At 38.2% G+C, this 13,273-nt stretch overlaps 1 protein-coding gene across 2 annotated transcripts in view; it reads right to left on the bottom strand.

Moving 5' to 3' along the window:
* The window catches only part of hipk3b (homeodomain interacting protein kinase 3b), a 48,417-nt gene that overhangs the window by 22,698 nt on the left and 12,446 nt on the right, over positions 1–13,273 (bottom strand). The gene's annotated exons all lie outside the window — the stretch shown is intronic.

The following is a 13,273-nucleotide window of genomic DNA, read 5'->3' as shown; positions in this document are numbered from 1 at the left end:
ACAGGCACAGAATACAGCAACAGATCAATGCTGCATTATTTTACTTTTACAGGCTATTAAATGCAGTCGATCTGCTTCTAATGTTTTAGTGTGCTGTAAACCTACAATGTTTTTCTCCATTAGAAGACAAAAGAGTGTCCATTAGGTTTGTTGACTAATGCTAGTGCATGAGTTTAAAAACAAGTCTAATTTGTGAGATACGAGTTGACTATTATATTACTTTCCTCACAGCTTCAAAGCTTCCAGAAGGCCTCATCTGTTATCTCTGAAACGTACCTTCAGAAGTAACGAAGAGAAAAAATAGATATTTATATAACAGTTTTAGCTTTGGCATTTCAACCTTTCTGTTACAGAAAAAGTGCTCTTTTAGCAGGTTAGTTGACAAGAAAGCTCGCATATTGCCTTGACAGTTTTGTATTCTCAATAAGCTTTAAAGAGGACACCTGGCCCAATGAGGAAAAGTTGAAGTGTGGATTCCAGTTTGTCAGTCTGGTCACTCAAACAGAGTGCATCTTCTACACTGATCTTATTTATAAGGTGCTTTAAAAACTCGAACATTACAGCAGTTACAGTAATAACTGCTTATCAAATAAAGTCCTTAAACTGGTGCAAAGTCAAATAGACACAAGAATTGAGTGCCTGAACATTTTAACAGAAACAGATATTTGCCAACTGTGTATCAACAATGTATTGCATTAGAAAAACGACACAATACATTGCCATATACTCCCAATGGCAAGACCATGGCAAAACTATTGTGAGCCCCCCCCCCCCCACACCCACAAAGAATTAACAGTAACTATACACAGCAATTATACCCAATATCTCACATTCTACATCCTTCCCAGCGTCCTAGTAACAGAATAAAAGAGGTAGGTGGCAACAATATAACCCATTGGTTCGTAAAGACACTGTGGTCAGGTTGGAATTTTGAAACCAGATGTGAGAACAGGGGTGGATTTGATTGCCAAACCCCAAAAGAAAAACTTGTCAATCACCGGTTATTAGCCAATGAGCATACCTTAGACCAGGGGTGTCAAACTCAAATACACAGTGGGCCAAAATTCAAAACTGGAACAAAGTCGCAGGCTAACGTTAATATTTACTGAAATATATTTATTCCTCCAGATATAAGAATGAATCTTTTCTTATGGACTCAAACACATTTTGCTGAAAAACTGAATATGGAACAAGCAAAGCTTAATACTAAACAATATATATATATTAGCTGTATAATACCAGTAGGCCAGCTCTGATAATAATTTGGTATGGCTTCGTGGGCCAAATGTAAGTAGGCTGCGGGCCAAATCCGGCCCGCGGGCCAGAGTTTGACACCTATGCCTTAGAGAGTCCTCCTTTCTGAACTGGACAATATTTTCAGAGAATCTTTCATTTATTATGATTCAAAATAGGTGACCGAGCCAATATACTGATCAGAAAGGTTTTTACAGATTACAGACCTCTGCATTGGCTTCACCTTCCAAAGCCCAAAATTATCTTTTTTTTTTTTTTTTTAATACCTTCTATGGACAAAACCAGAAATTTTACTTGGAAGAACATAAGTAATCCATGTGTTTGTGCTGTGTTGTAAGTAATTTGTTAATTGGTGTGGATTGAACAATTCTATGGTTTTATAGACACATAAAATATGTGTAGCATTTGGTTTGTTGAGGTCACTTCAGAACAAGGCGTTAATACGTTAATAACACTGCACTGACTGCTACCTGGTCTTTGACAGAAATCATCCTACTAAACAATGCCGTCCTCAGAGAAGGCCTGCCACTATGCAAGGTGTAACCTTCCTACACTGCAGTTATGACATTCATCTACAGTAATAAAATTAAACTCAAATAGGCAGAGGCAATGGTAAGAAGCTGCAACTACATTTTCAAGCTCATTTACAGATTTGTTTATGTGTGCATTAAGATGTTGACCCAAACATTTTCATTTGTATCCAATTTTCTACCTAAAAACAAAAAAAAATACTGACAACATATTTTATTATTTATAACCAACAATTCTATCTTTATTTCTTATTCATGGCCACTATCTCACAATACAGAAATAGTCCTTGGGTCTTTACTTTGAGGACAAAGCAGGGTGGATTAAAGTGTAAAGAGATATCCAACTAGCTCATACAGAAAAGAGCAAATAAGGGTGGTTACACATTAGAAGAGGGAAGGATCACTGTCGCTGCATGCTCACACAAGCCTTTGAGTAAAACTGTTGTGACAGAGACATTTATTTGAACCACACTGCAGTTGTTATAAGGTCAGCTAAAAAGAAGAACTGACAACATGGTTCCTCGATGAAGGAAGAATGGAGCCACACTGCATGCTTTTACCAGGAACTGCAATACCACACACACACACACACACATACACACAGAGCTTCCTGCATTATTCAGTGAAACACAGAGTCAGTGTAACAAAGGGCGGGGGAACCACTTGCACTTTGATCTGCAAAGGCTTTAGATTAAGGATACAAAGCTTTCAGACATGTTTTACAGATGTAAACCATTCAACGTGTTGACATAGCGCTGAGCTTTAGGAAAGCTTTTTTTCCCCCCAGTTCAGGTGTAATGTGTTTTTTACCGTTTTGATGGTTTTAAGAAGGTACTTAAGATGGCCTAAAGAAATTGTTTCTGGGCTTAGGGTGACAGGAAAACGAAATACCTCTGGATATTTAAGATCCACTGGGAAGACTGTGGAAAAATTGCAGGTACTTACCAGCTTACATTTTCTTACCCCTAAAATACCACTCTCTAAAACGAACTAACTACAGAACAGGGTAGAAAGCAGATATTGGATTCAAAGCTTTAAAGCTAAACTTTGTGCAGTTTTGTTTTCCCCCTTATGTTTGCGCTCTAAGCTACCAACTCAAACAGACAAAAGCAAAACCATTTAATTTGATGCAGTACTAACAACTAAAAGAACAATGTTTTAGTGAACCGTAGCTTTACAGCATTGATAATAATACTACAAAGTTCATTATTCAAATATTTGTATCAAAACAAAAAAAACAAAGTGTCTATACTGAGTTATGTTCACATATATTTAATCTTTTGAAACATTAGATTCTACATTCTTTGTGGGATTACTGATATTGCCTGTGGTAAAATGCTCCATTACCTGCTCCAATAAAAAAAAAACCCAAAAACAAACACCAGCTTTAGCTCTTCATACCATCATACTGTTTGTAGGGCTGGGGAATATTCTCCTGAGTCCAAACTTCACATCGTGACACCAACAACAGCTAATACCACTCTGGTGGGAGTGCAAATGTGCCGTTGGGAGTTTACAAAAGGAGCCATCCACACCACTCTGTGACACAAACATAATAATGGAACAAACCTACTGCTGTTTGTGAGAGCATTTAGAATCACAAAAAGTACTATGAGAACTAGTCTCGACAGTGCATAACTTTTAAGTGCTTGCCAAATGACAGACTGCAAGCCAGTGCAAGCTACTTTGACCACATCAATACTTAGAAAAAACCCTTTACCCAACAGTCTAGAGAAGGACTTTGTTCATAAAATGGAAGATGCTTGTGTGTGCACAAGTTTCCATGCCCACAAATAAGTTTCTAAGAGTGTCCAATGGAATAAATGCTCACAGACCTACTTTTCAAGGACAGTTAATCCATCAGTCTTAGGCCAACTATTCTACACATGGATAGGAGAATAATGCACAGCTTATTGTTTCACAGAATTAATGACCATGTTAATGTAAACCTGTCTCAATCACTCATGTCTGTGATTTATCCCATTTAAAAAACAACAACATTTTTTCAAGAACATTTCCTGCAAAAGAATGGTATTTGTTCCTGGGGAGGCTTTTTAATGAACTAACAGAAAATGTAATGAACTCCTCCCAGTAAAGACTCAGGATACTTACTATGATATGTTCACGGTAAATAAATGCAACTTAATATTTCCAATTTCCAAATATTAAAATAGCAGATGATTGGAGGGACTGTAATTTTTAGATGTCAATTCTACCCTGGAGCTGTGAGCACTCCAGCTTTGCTGACTATGCAAACTGGAGTGGCAAATTACAAGTGGCCAACGGCCAAATGCTTGTAAATTGTGGCAGCAGTCAGTGTAGCTGTCAAACTTATTGGTAAGAGTGGGTGATAGATTTGAGGTGTCCACCATCTCCTGTCTCAGAAAGGTGAACTAAACATTCAGCACAGCGAACACAGAAACGTGCATCGACATATGGGAATCAAAACAGCTGACATTGTCGAGCTAGTTGACCTTGAACAAGTAAGTCAGAGTTCTCTAGTATTTCAAGCTGTCCTTATTTCATTCTGGCTGCCTATGTGCATCACCATCTATAGAAGTCAAAGCACACTGGCCAGCATCCCATGAGCTATTTTTAGCAACCCTCCAATTTCACCCTCAGCAACGCAGTTTCCCCACAGTGTGCTTCGCATACTCTTGTCCCACAGGGGTAAACTACAGAGGGACGACAGAGTTACAATAGATATTTCACTTCATTAGTCTGTTGTCATTCCAACAATTTTGCTGTAACAGGAGAATGAAATCAAACATAGGTAAAAAAAAATTAATAAAATGTTAATATAGTCCAAAAAAAAAAAAAAAAAAAAAAAAAAAACCTGTCTGCTACAGTTTGACAAATCTTAGAATAGATGTTAAAGATAGATAAAGATGGGACATCAAATATTGATCAAAGCTCAACAGTTGTGCATTCTAAAAGAAGGTACATGGAAAATAGGAAAACAACAAAAACAGAAAGGCCTGACGTTACTTTCCAACAGCATACAAAGAATCCAAAAGAGCTGAGGAACAGAAATGATAGGACAAAAGCCAGCCTCCATCAAATTGATGGAAAGAGTAAAGTGTGGAGGAAAAACAAAAACAGTTATAGCTCGGTTATGACTTTGGAAGGAAAGGCTAGAATTAGAAATTAATAAGAATTGTATAACTCATGAAAGCATACATTTTGCTCCAAATCACAAAATTTTGTTGGCTGACTGGCCAGCTCACAGCTGCTAAGTGGGGTTTTTCCCCCTCACAGCCAAGAGGTTTGCTAAATGAGTATTTGTGATGAAAAAAATGCAAGAATTGAAATTCATGCATCAGAAATTGTTTTCAGACAGTTTTGAGAGACAGTGAAGTTAAGATGACATCCATCCATCCATCCATTCGCTTCCGCTTATCCTTTTCAGGGTCGCGGGGGGCGCTGGAGCCTATCCCAGCTGTCATAGGGCGAAAGGCGGGGTACACCCTGGACAGGTCGCCAGTCTGTCGCAGGGCTAACACATAGGGACAGACAACCATTCACACTCACATTCACTCGCACATTCACACCTAGTGACAATTTGGATTAATCAATTAACCTATCCCCACAAGTTGCATGTCTTTGGACGGTGGGAGGAAGCCGGAGTACCCGGAGAGAACCCACGCAAACACGGGGAGAACATGCAAACTCCACACAGAAAGAACCCGGCCTGATGGTGGAATTGAACTCAGGACCTTCTTGCTGTGCGGCAACAGTGCTAACCACCGTGCCACCGTGCTTAAGATGACAAATAATGGAAATATTGGAAAGTCCAGTTCTTAATTGCGTCACTGCTTGGCTGTTTTTATGCATAGCTTGGTTTCTCGGTTTATTTTATTTTTTTTCGGTCACCATTTCCTGTGCTACGTCATACCTCTGTCCACAAAAAATAAACAGCAGAACCAGCAAATATATGAGCCAAACATGTTACTAAGTCACACTTTCAGCTGTGTAGTTGCAGGCATATCTACACATTATCATAGTAATGGGTATTTTTCTTGGCTTGCTGTACATGCAGCAATTATTTCCAAGCAACCATTAAAGTGGTGAGACTGGTTTCTAGAACCTTGACACTTTTATTTTTAACAAGTTCCTGAAATGAAGTGTATATGCATCGCAACAACATTCACACAAAAGCCTGATGAGTTCCTGGAATGAAAGGAGTATACAAGGAATAATTGCAATTAGCAAGTATTTTCCACAGTTCCCATAAAACAATGAGCAGGGAATTGGTCAAAGTAATTGCCAAGTTCTCACTTTAGACACTAAAGAACAATCTACAGTAAAAGCAAATGAATACAGCTATCAAATACTATTTGCATCCATTTTATTCAAAGTACAGAATTGCCTGCAATGCACACTGTTCCACTGTCTGAATGTGCAGGCAGGGACAATTATTCAAATTCTATGCAAAAGCTGCTCACTATAATAGCCAGTTCTGAATGTGGCTCATAAATCCTCAACCGTCCCAGGCAAAGAAACCAAGTTAGAAGCACCAAGAGTATGAAGCCCTTCATATCTCAGTCTTTCCATTTGAATAGACAACTGCTCTGATAAAGTGTAGTTCTCAAGTTTTTAAACAGTAACGCATCATTTTTTGAAACCTCATTTCTGTACAACTACAGTGAATTTTTAAAAACAACAATTCTAAATGTGACTGAAGTGCAGACTTTCAGTTTTTATTCAAATTATCAAAGTATGATCATTTTAAACATTTTAAAGCTAACATTTTAAATATGAAGCTTGTTTTTAATATTTACATGAAAATCCTTATGAATGCTTGAAGTCTACAACCCAAGGCCCTTTTAAAATGCTTCCTCCCTTCAGATGTTCTGCTGGTCATTTCCTTCAGCCACTTTCAGCTGCTGCTGGTTTGTGGGTCTTACTTCTGTTTTGTCTTTTTTAACTAAAAATCATGCTTTGTTGGTTCGAAATGTTATTGCTTTTGGGTCATACTCTATTTGCACTGTGACAAAGTGCCATCCAATCGGTTTTGCAGTATTTGTCTGAAACTTAGCAAGAAACACCAATTACCCAGTACCATTGGCAGCTATTGATGCCCATTACATAACACTGCTTCCACCGTGTTTGACAGATGATGTTATGTTATATCTATCACTCCTATTCTTAAGTGTGTTCTGTATTTACATTGATGATGGCGCCTCTTGGCAGTAGACTGACGATGTCACAGCGACGGGACGAAGGCTGTCCCAATTCAAAGGCTGCTCGAAATGCGGCCCTCAAATGCATCCTTCATGTCACTGAATTTTAAGGATGTGGCGGTATAGACTTCGTGGCCCAACATATCCCAGAATGAATAACGCGGCGGTGGGTGTGGATAATTTTGCCGGGGGGAGGAAAAAAAAAAAAAAAACGGCAGAAGAGGGGTGGCCGAAGAGTAAACTTTTAAAAGTAAGTACTGAATATTAGGGCTGCTCGATTATGGCAAAAATGATAATCACGATTATTTTCACTGAAATTGAGATCACGATTATTTGACGATATTTATTTAACCCTTTAAGACCTACTATAGAACCAAGTCCACCAGAGCTTATATTATTTTTTTTACATGCTGTAGTGCCATTTGTGGGAGCATTTCAAGTTGCTATACATCAATACAACTGTTATAGCCCATATTTTAATAATATGTATGCATTAAGTCCATAGTAATTACATAAATTGCAAAAAAGTGCAATAAACTACAAAAAAAATTGAAAATCGCTTTTGTTTTGTTTACATATATTTCTACTTGGAGAAATTTAAGAGGTTTATCCCTCAAAACTTTAAATACAATAAAGTTGCAAAAAATGGTTTCCCACCACAGGAAATTTATTTTGAGTGTCTTCATAGTTTTATTTTGGAGATACAGCAATTTTTATATACTGCAGGAAAAACAAAAAACAATCCTATGATGCAAATTTGCAAAGAAAACAGCATGTGCATCATTTCACTGTGGGAAGTGTTACGAACAGCTGATAGGAACGGCAAAGCGTGTTTCTGGAATATTATGTTTTTGTTCCTGCAAGCGCTTTTTATGCAATTTTTGCAAAGCTATATGTGGAACGAAACCGTGACCGAGGACAAGCTGATGGCATAAGATGTAAGTACAACTCCTCCGGTTTCATATGCAAAACAAATTATTGCGCTAGCTTACACGGTTCAGGTTCTACAGGGATTTAACAATAGTTACGCAAAACGGAGCATGCAGCTCTGACCGGCTTTAAAGGGTTAACAATGACTTTAAAAAAATAATATAAAATAGTGTGCAACACCACTGAAGTTTTTTTTTTTTTAAACTCTCTTTTCAACCAACGGCAGTCACTCTCCAAATAACTTCTGCTTAGCTTTCCGAGCTTCCCTCGGGTCCTCTTAATCAGCGGTCTCCAACCTTTTTTGCGCCACGGACCGGTTTATGCCCGACAATATTTTCACGGACCGGCCTTTAAGGTGTCGCGGATAAATGAGGGAGGGGCTAATAATCGGCTCAGTCATTTTTAATGATCGTTGAAAGCCCAGATCGTAATCGTGATTAAAATTCGATTAATTGAGCAGCCCTACTGAATATTATGTTACTTATTTATGTGCGAATGTTTAATAACAAAGAACATTAAAACATTACTGTTGGCCACATGTCGGCAAAGTTATGTGACATTAGCGATGTTTGTACCAACTTCGTTAGCCTTTACTTTAAAATATACGCCGTTCAATAGTTGACGTTAGTCTTACAGAGAATGTGATGATTTTATGGATATTTAAAGTAAGCACTGAGACAAATTTAGTAATGCCAACATATTAAAAGAACAATATTTGTCTTTCATATATATAACACAGTTATATATACAGTGTCAAAGAAACCTGTCTTTGAGTGAAGATTTAAGGTGACAGGAAATATAAATAATATAAATAAATGCAGCTTGAATCTTTACTGAAGCTCAGTATTTGAAACAGAGTTCATTCACTGCTGTAATAACTAATAATGATTGAAATTATAACTTTAATATTGGCCATATTATATTTACATTACCAAAGTGAGATGACTTTAGTCTCATGAACAACATTAGCTAATTGTTATTTACTAGCTAATCATAAATGACTGTTCTGGGCCCTATTTCAGGAAGCCGGTTTAGGGTATACTTACTCAGAGTTTGCACTGAGTTAACGAAAACTCTGGGTTTTCAGTTTCACAAAGCGAGTTTAGATTAATTCTGAGTGAGTTACTATGACGACACACTCCGTGAAGCTAACCTGCCCCCTAGCAGGTTTACTTCAACTAACCCTGACGTTCTCCGCCTCTTTGTCAGAAACCTGACTGTAGGAAGTGTCAGACATGGCGTGCTCCTTACTTGAAGAGCCAGTAGATGTTGAAGCCCAAATTCTCCGCAGAGCTCTCCGCCGGGAGAGAGTGATTAGAGCGCGTTTGGTCATTTTATCATTTCCTGATGATTTCCTGTGTGAACGTTACCGTTTTTCAGCACAATCTATAATTTATTTGAATAACATCCTCAGGCCTAATATTGCTCATGTGACACATCGCGGACATGCTCTCAGTTCATTACATATTATTTGTATTGCACTTCGGTTTTTTGCAAACGGGAGCTTTCTGTATAATATTGGTGATGCTGAGCACATTTCCAAGGCTACCGTCTGTCGGGCAGTCAGGAATGTTACAGTTGCACTGAAACGTCTCCTGTACTCGTTTGTGGTGTTCCCCGGTCATAGACCCACAAGATTTATCAAAGAGGGATTCCACAAAATTGCAGGTATCAGGATGAACGAAACTTAATTCATGATGTGGTGATATTTGAACTACTACTTAAATTTTACATTTATTTTCACGGTTCCCAGGCGTGATTGGCTGTATAGATGGCACTCACATTCCAATCATTGCTCCTTCAGTAAATGAAGGAGACTATGTGAACAGGAAGTCTTTCCACAGCATTAATGTACAGGTACATAGTTCCCTGTAGCATTTCAAACTAACAAATTATTTCATTATAGTAATGGATGCTAATTTGTGTTCTCTGCACTGTGAAGATCATATGGGATGCTGCCAACATTATCACAAATGTGGAAGCCAACTGCTCAGCCTCTGTGAGTGGTGGTGGTGGAGGACCCCCACCTGTTTTCTGGGCTTCCGCTTTTTTTTCTGTTGGCTATAACGGGTCACATTTGAGCATACAGAGTAAGCAAATATGTACTTGTAATGTGCTCAGATAATTTCAATAAGTGCTTACAGAGGGGAAATTAATGTAGCCTCTAACTGCAATTGATTTACATCGGACAAACAGACCAAGCACTATGGCTCATAATACAATTACACCTTACCTGTTTGGACTATATTTTTATATTTCATTTTTACTTGCTGCCAGGAACGTTTGGGGGCTGTTGGGTTGCACCTGCGCTCACATCACATCATAAAATAAAATGTATAAAATAAAAAATAAAATATAATAAAATAACGTGTTAAATGGGTGGAAATCCCTAGATCAATGTTTAAATTAACACTCACGCATTGACTCTGTCGGATATGTTCTTTTGCAGCTGAGGCTGTGTTACTTTTTTTCCGCGGAATTTGCATGTTATTGGCATATGCTGCCATCAGAATTTCGGCCTCAAGCGCTGTAAGATACATTGACCGCGCCTTCTTTCCCTCCGTCTCCATGGTGACTCGCTTAATCTGTGCTCCACTAATCAGGGCTTTATGTATCCTCGTGCGCGCTCTTAATTTGGGGTTAAAGCAACTCTGCGTTGACTGAACTAATTGTTATCAGCCTTTCTGAAACCGAATATTCCGAGTTGGACAGTTCGGGGTTACTCAACCCTGAGTATCGTTTTTCATTTTTAGTTTTCTAAACCGGCTTCCTGAAATAGGGCCCAGTACAGAAGTGAAGCCCAATAATCATGATTTCACAGTCCCATGGTCTCAGTCTCAGATTAGGGCTGCCACAAACGATTATTTTGATAGTCGACTAGTCACCGATTATTTTTGCGATTAGTCGACTAATCAGATCATCATCCATTGGACGTACAGCGTACAGCTTATTGCACCAGCAGCATCTGGTCTTATATAACTATCATTAGCTTACAGCTTGAAGTGTTTGTGCTAACTAAAAATAAAGACAAGATGGTAGTTTATTAATTTTTAATGAAATTTGCAGATTGTTTCGGTGAAGTTTAATAAACTCCTTGCTTTCTAAAATATAACAGGACACCGGAGTATATTCTCCAGCGTCTCACACTTCTGATAATCAGCTGTCTGCTTGACAGTTTTAGCTGTGCAAAAACTATAACTTTAATCTCAGCCAAACCGATTTACTCAGGAACAAATAAAATACTAAAGAAAGCCAAACAATAACATTTTTAAGTTATCTAAGTGACTTATATATATGTTTAACCTGACTAGCGAAAGACGGCGGTGGGTTTGAAAACGATTTGCCGGGAGTCCGGTGTTCTCACGGCTCTAGTTAGCCTTGCCCCCGCCTAGCTAACGAGCTAGTGGGTAACAGACGTCTCCGAAAACGTCGGAGCGCTTTTGAAAATATGTGGTGTCTTGATAAACTGAGCAGATATTTGAGGTTTACACAGCTACATTCTCGCCTGAAAATATGTTAAACGTTTATTTTGTGACCCAGAAAGAATAATAAGAGTAAAGTTAAAACTAACTAGCTGCCGCCATTGTTGACAACTGCGCTGGGCTGCGCTATGAATTCTGGGACACAGCTTCTTCTTCTTCGGGGTTTAACGGCAGCTGGCATCCTTGTACATGCAGTGCTGCCATCTTCTGTTTCAGTCCGTTATTACACTCTTAAATCCTACTACTCATTCCTGCGTCCTTTGTGATCTTACAAAGCTTCAAACGACGCGTCGACTATTAAATTAGTCGTCGACGATTTTAATAGTCGACATAATCGTGACTAGTTGACTAATCGTGGCAGCCCTATCTCAGATACTTATCAAATCAAAGCTCATGTAGAAACAAACAAACAAATGAACAAAAGATTTTCTCCTTCATTTCTTTCAAACAAAGCTGTATGAAACGTTTCCAGCTGTTAGTGTCATGGTTGCTAGGCAACCTGAGCAGCGCGACGGAGGCTTGACCGTCCCATTTCACAAGCCTCTCACTTCCGGCCTTAGCGGTCTTTGAGTACGCGGCCCTTGTGGACTGTTAAGGCTGCGTACTTTAAGGCTGCAGACCCTGAATTGGGATACAGCCATTGTTTCCAGTAGTGAGAAAGTGACAGTCACAGACTGTCTCCATTTGTTTGTGATATGTGAGCTGTGTTAGCAGAGCTTAACAATTACATAAGGATTTGTCTTAAACTCATGTATCACATTTACTTCACCCATTTCCTCTTTCTTTGACTTGCCCATAAGACCTTACATTTTGATCATTTGCCCACAGCCTTTAAGTCAAAAAAGATGTTTTAAACAGGGTCACTAGACTGAACGTTTTTTCCCCTCTACCCCCAATCTCAAACACAATATAAAATTTCGTGTGGTTGGGCTAAACAAATCCCCCAATTACAATATTAGTTAAAAATATCTTGTTGTTAAAAGCATATGTACAGAATACTGTTATTGTTGATGTAATTTTAATGTTTCTCTGAAATGGGTCTCTTGTAAATGAAACATTGAGTCTCAATGGGAAAGTTGTCTTTATGAAATATATACGCAAGCTATTGCAAATAATTGACATCTGAGAACCTATTAGTATGAAAAGACTAATTTATATCCTCTTATCATTTCAAGGTTCCTATACAAGAAAGACAGAAACCAAACAGTGAACTAGGACACTCCTGACTTACACAGCAGTTGATATCACTTCAGGCCTGTTTTTCTATTCAAACCAAAGCATTCATAACATAATGCCAAAAGTAATTTGTCTCACTGTTTGTTTGTTTTTTTATTGCATGCCAAAGATTATCAGAAGCCCAGATCTTTTTCCTGCATAAACAAAAGACATTACATCTACTTTGCATCTTATACACAGCCCTGTAAGAGAAACCCCATTAGCCTCTGGCATGGCATTCACCAACTTCTGTCATTACCTTTCTTTACTTAATCTACATGCACACATAATATCAATCTTTAAATGTTTGCTTTTGCCTTTGTTTTCTGTAACATAATATATTTAATCCTCTTAACTTTTAAATCCAAAGATCCACCCTGCAAGAATGCAGGGTGGATCTTTGTTCACAAAGACACTTTTTTTTAAAACTTGATTTAAAGTCTTTTTTTTCCACATCTTACATATTTTTCAGTGGCACCAGGAAGATGAGCAGTTAGCTTGTAGTCTGTTAGTAAACACTGCAGGGTCACATTTTTAAATTTTTCAGTCTATGGTATGTGCCTTCTAAATACACAGGATGTTGTGCAGTAGGGAGACATTTCCTTGTTTTTCTTGAGAAAAGACATTTTTAAACTAATTATGCTGGGATGGATACAGAGTACAAGACTGCACTGAACTA

This window comes from Aulonocara stuartgranti, assembly GCF_965226115.1.
Source record: "Aulonocara stuartgranti genome assembly, chromosome: 1".
Classification (NCBI taxonomy): Eukaryota; Metazoa; Chordata; class Actinopteri; order Cichliformes; family Cichlidae; genus Aulonocara; species Aulonocara stuartgranti.
This window is presented reverse-complemented; position numbering and strand designations above follow the sequence as displayed.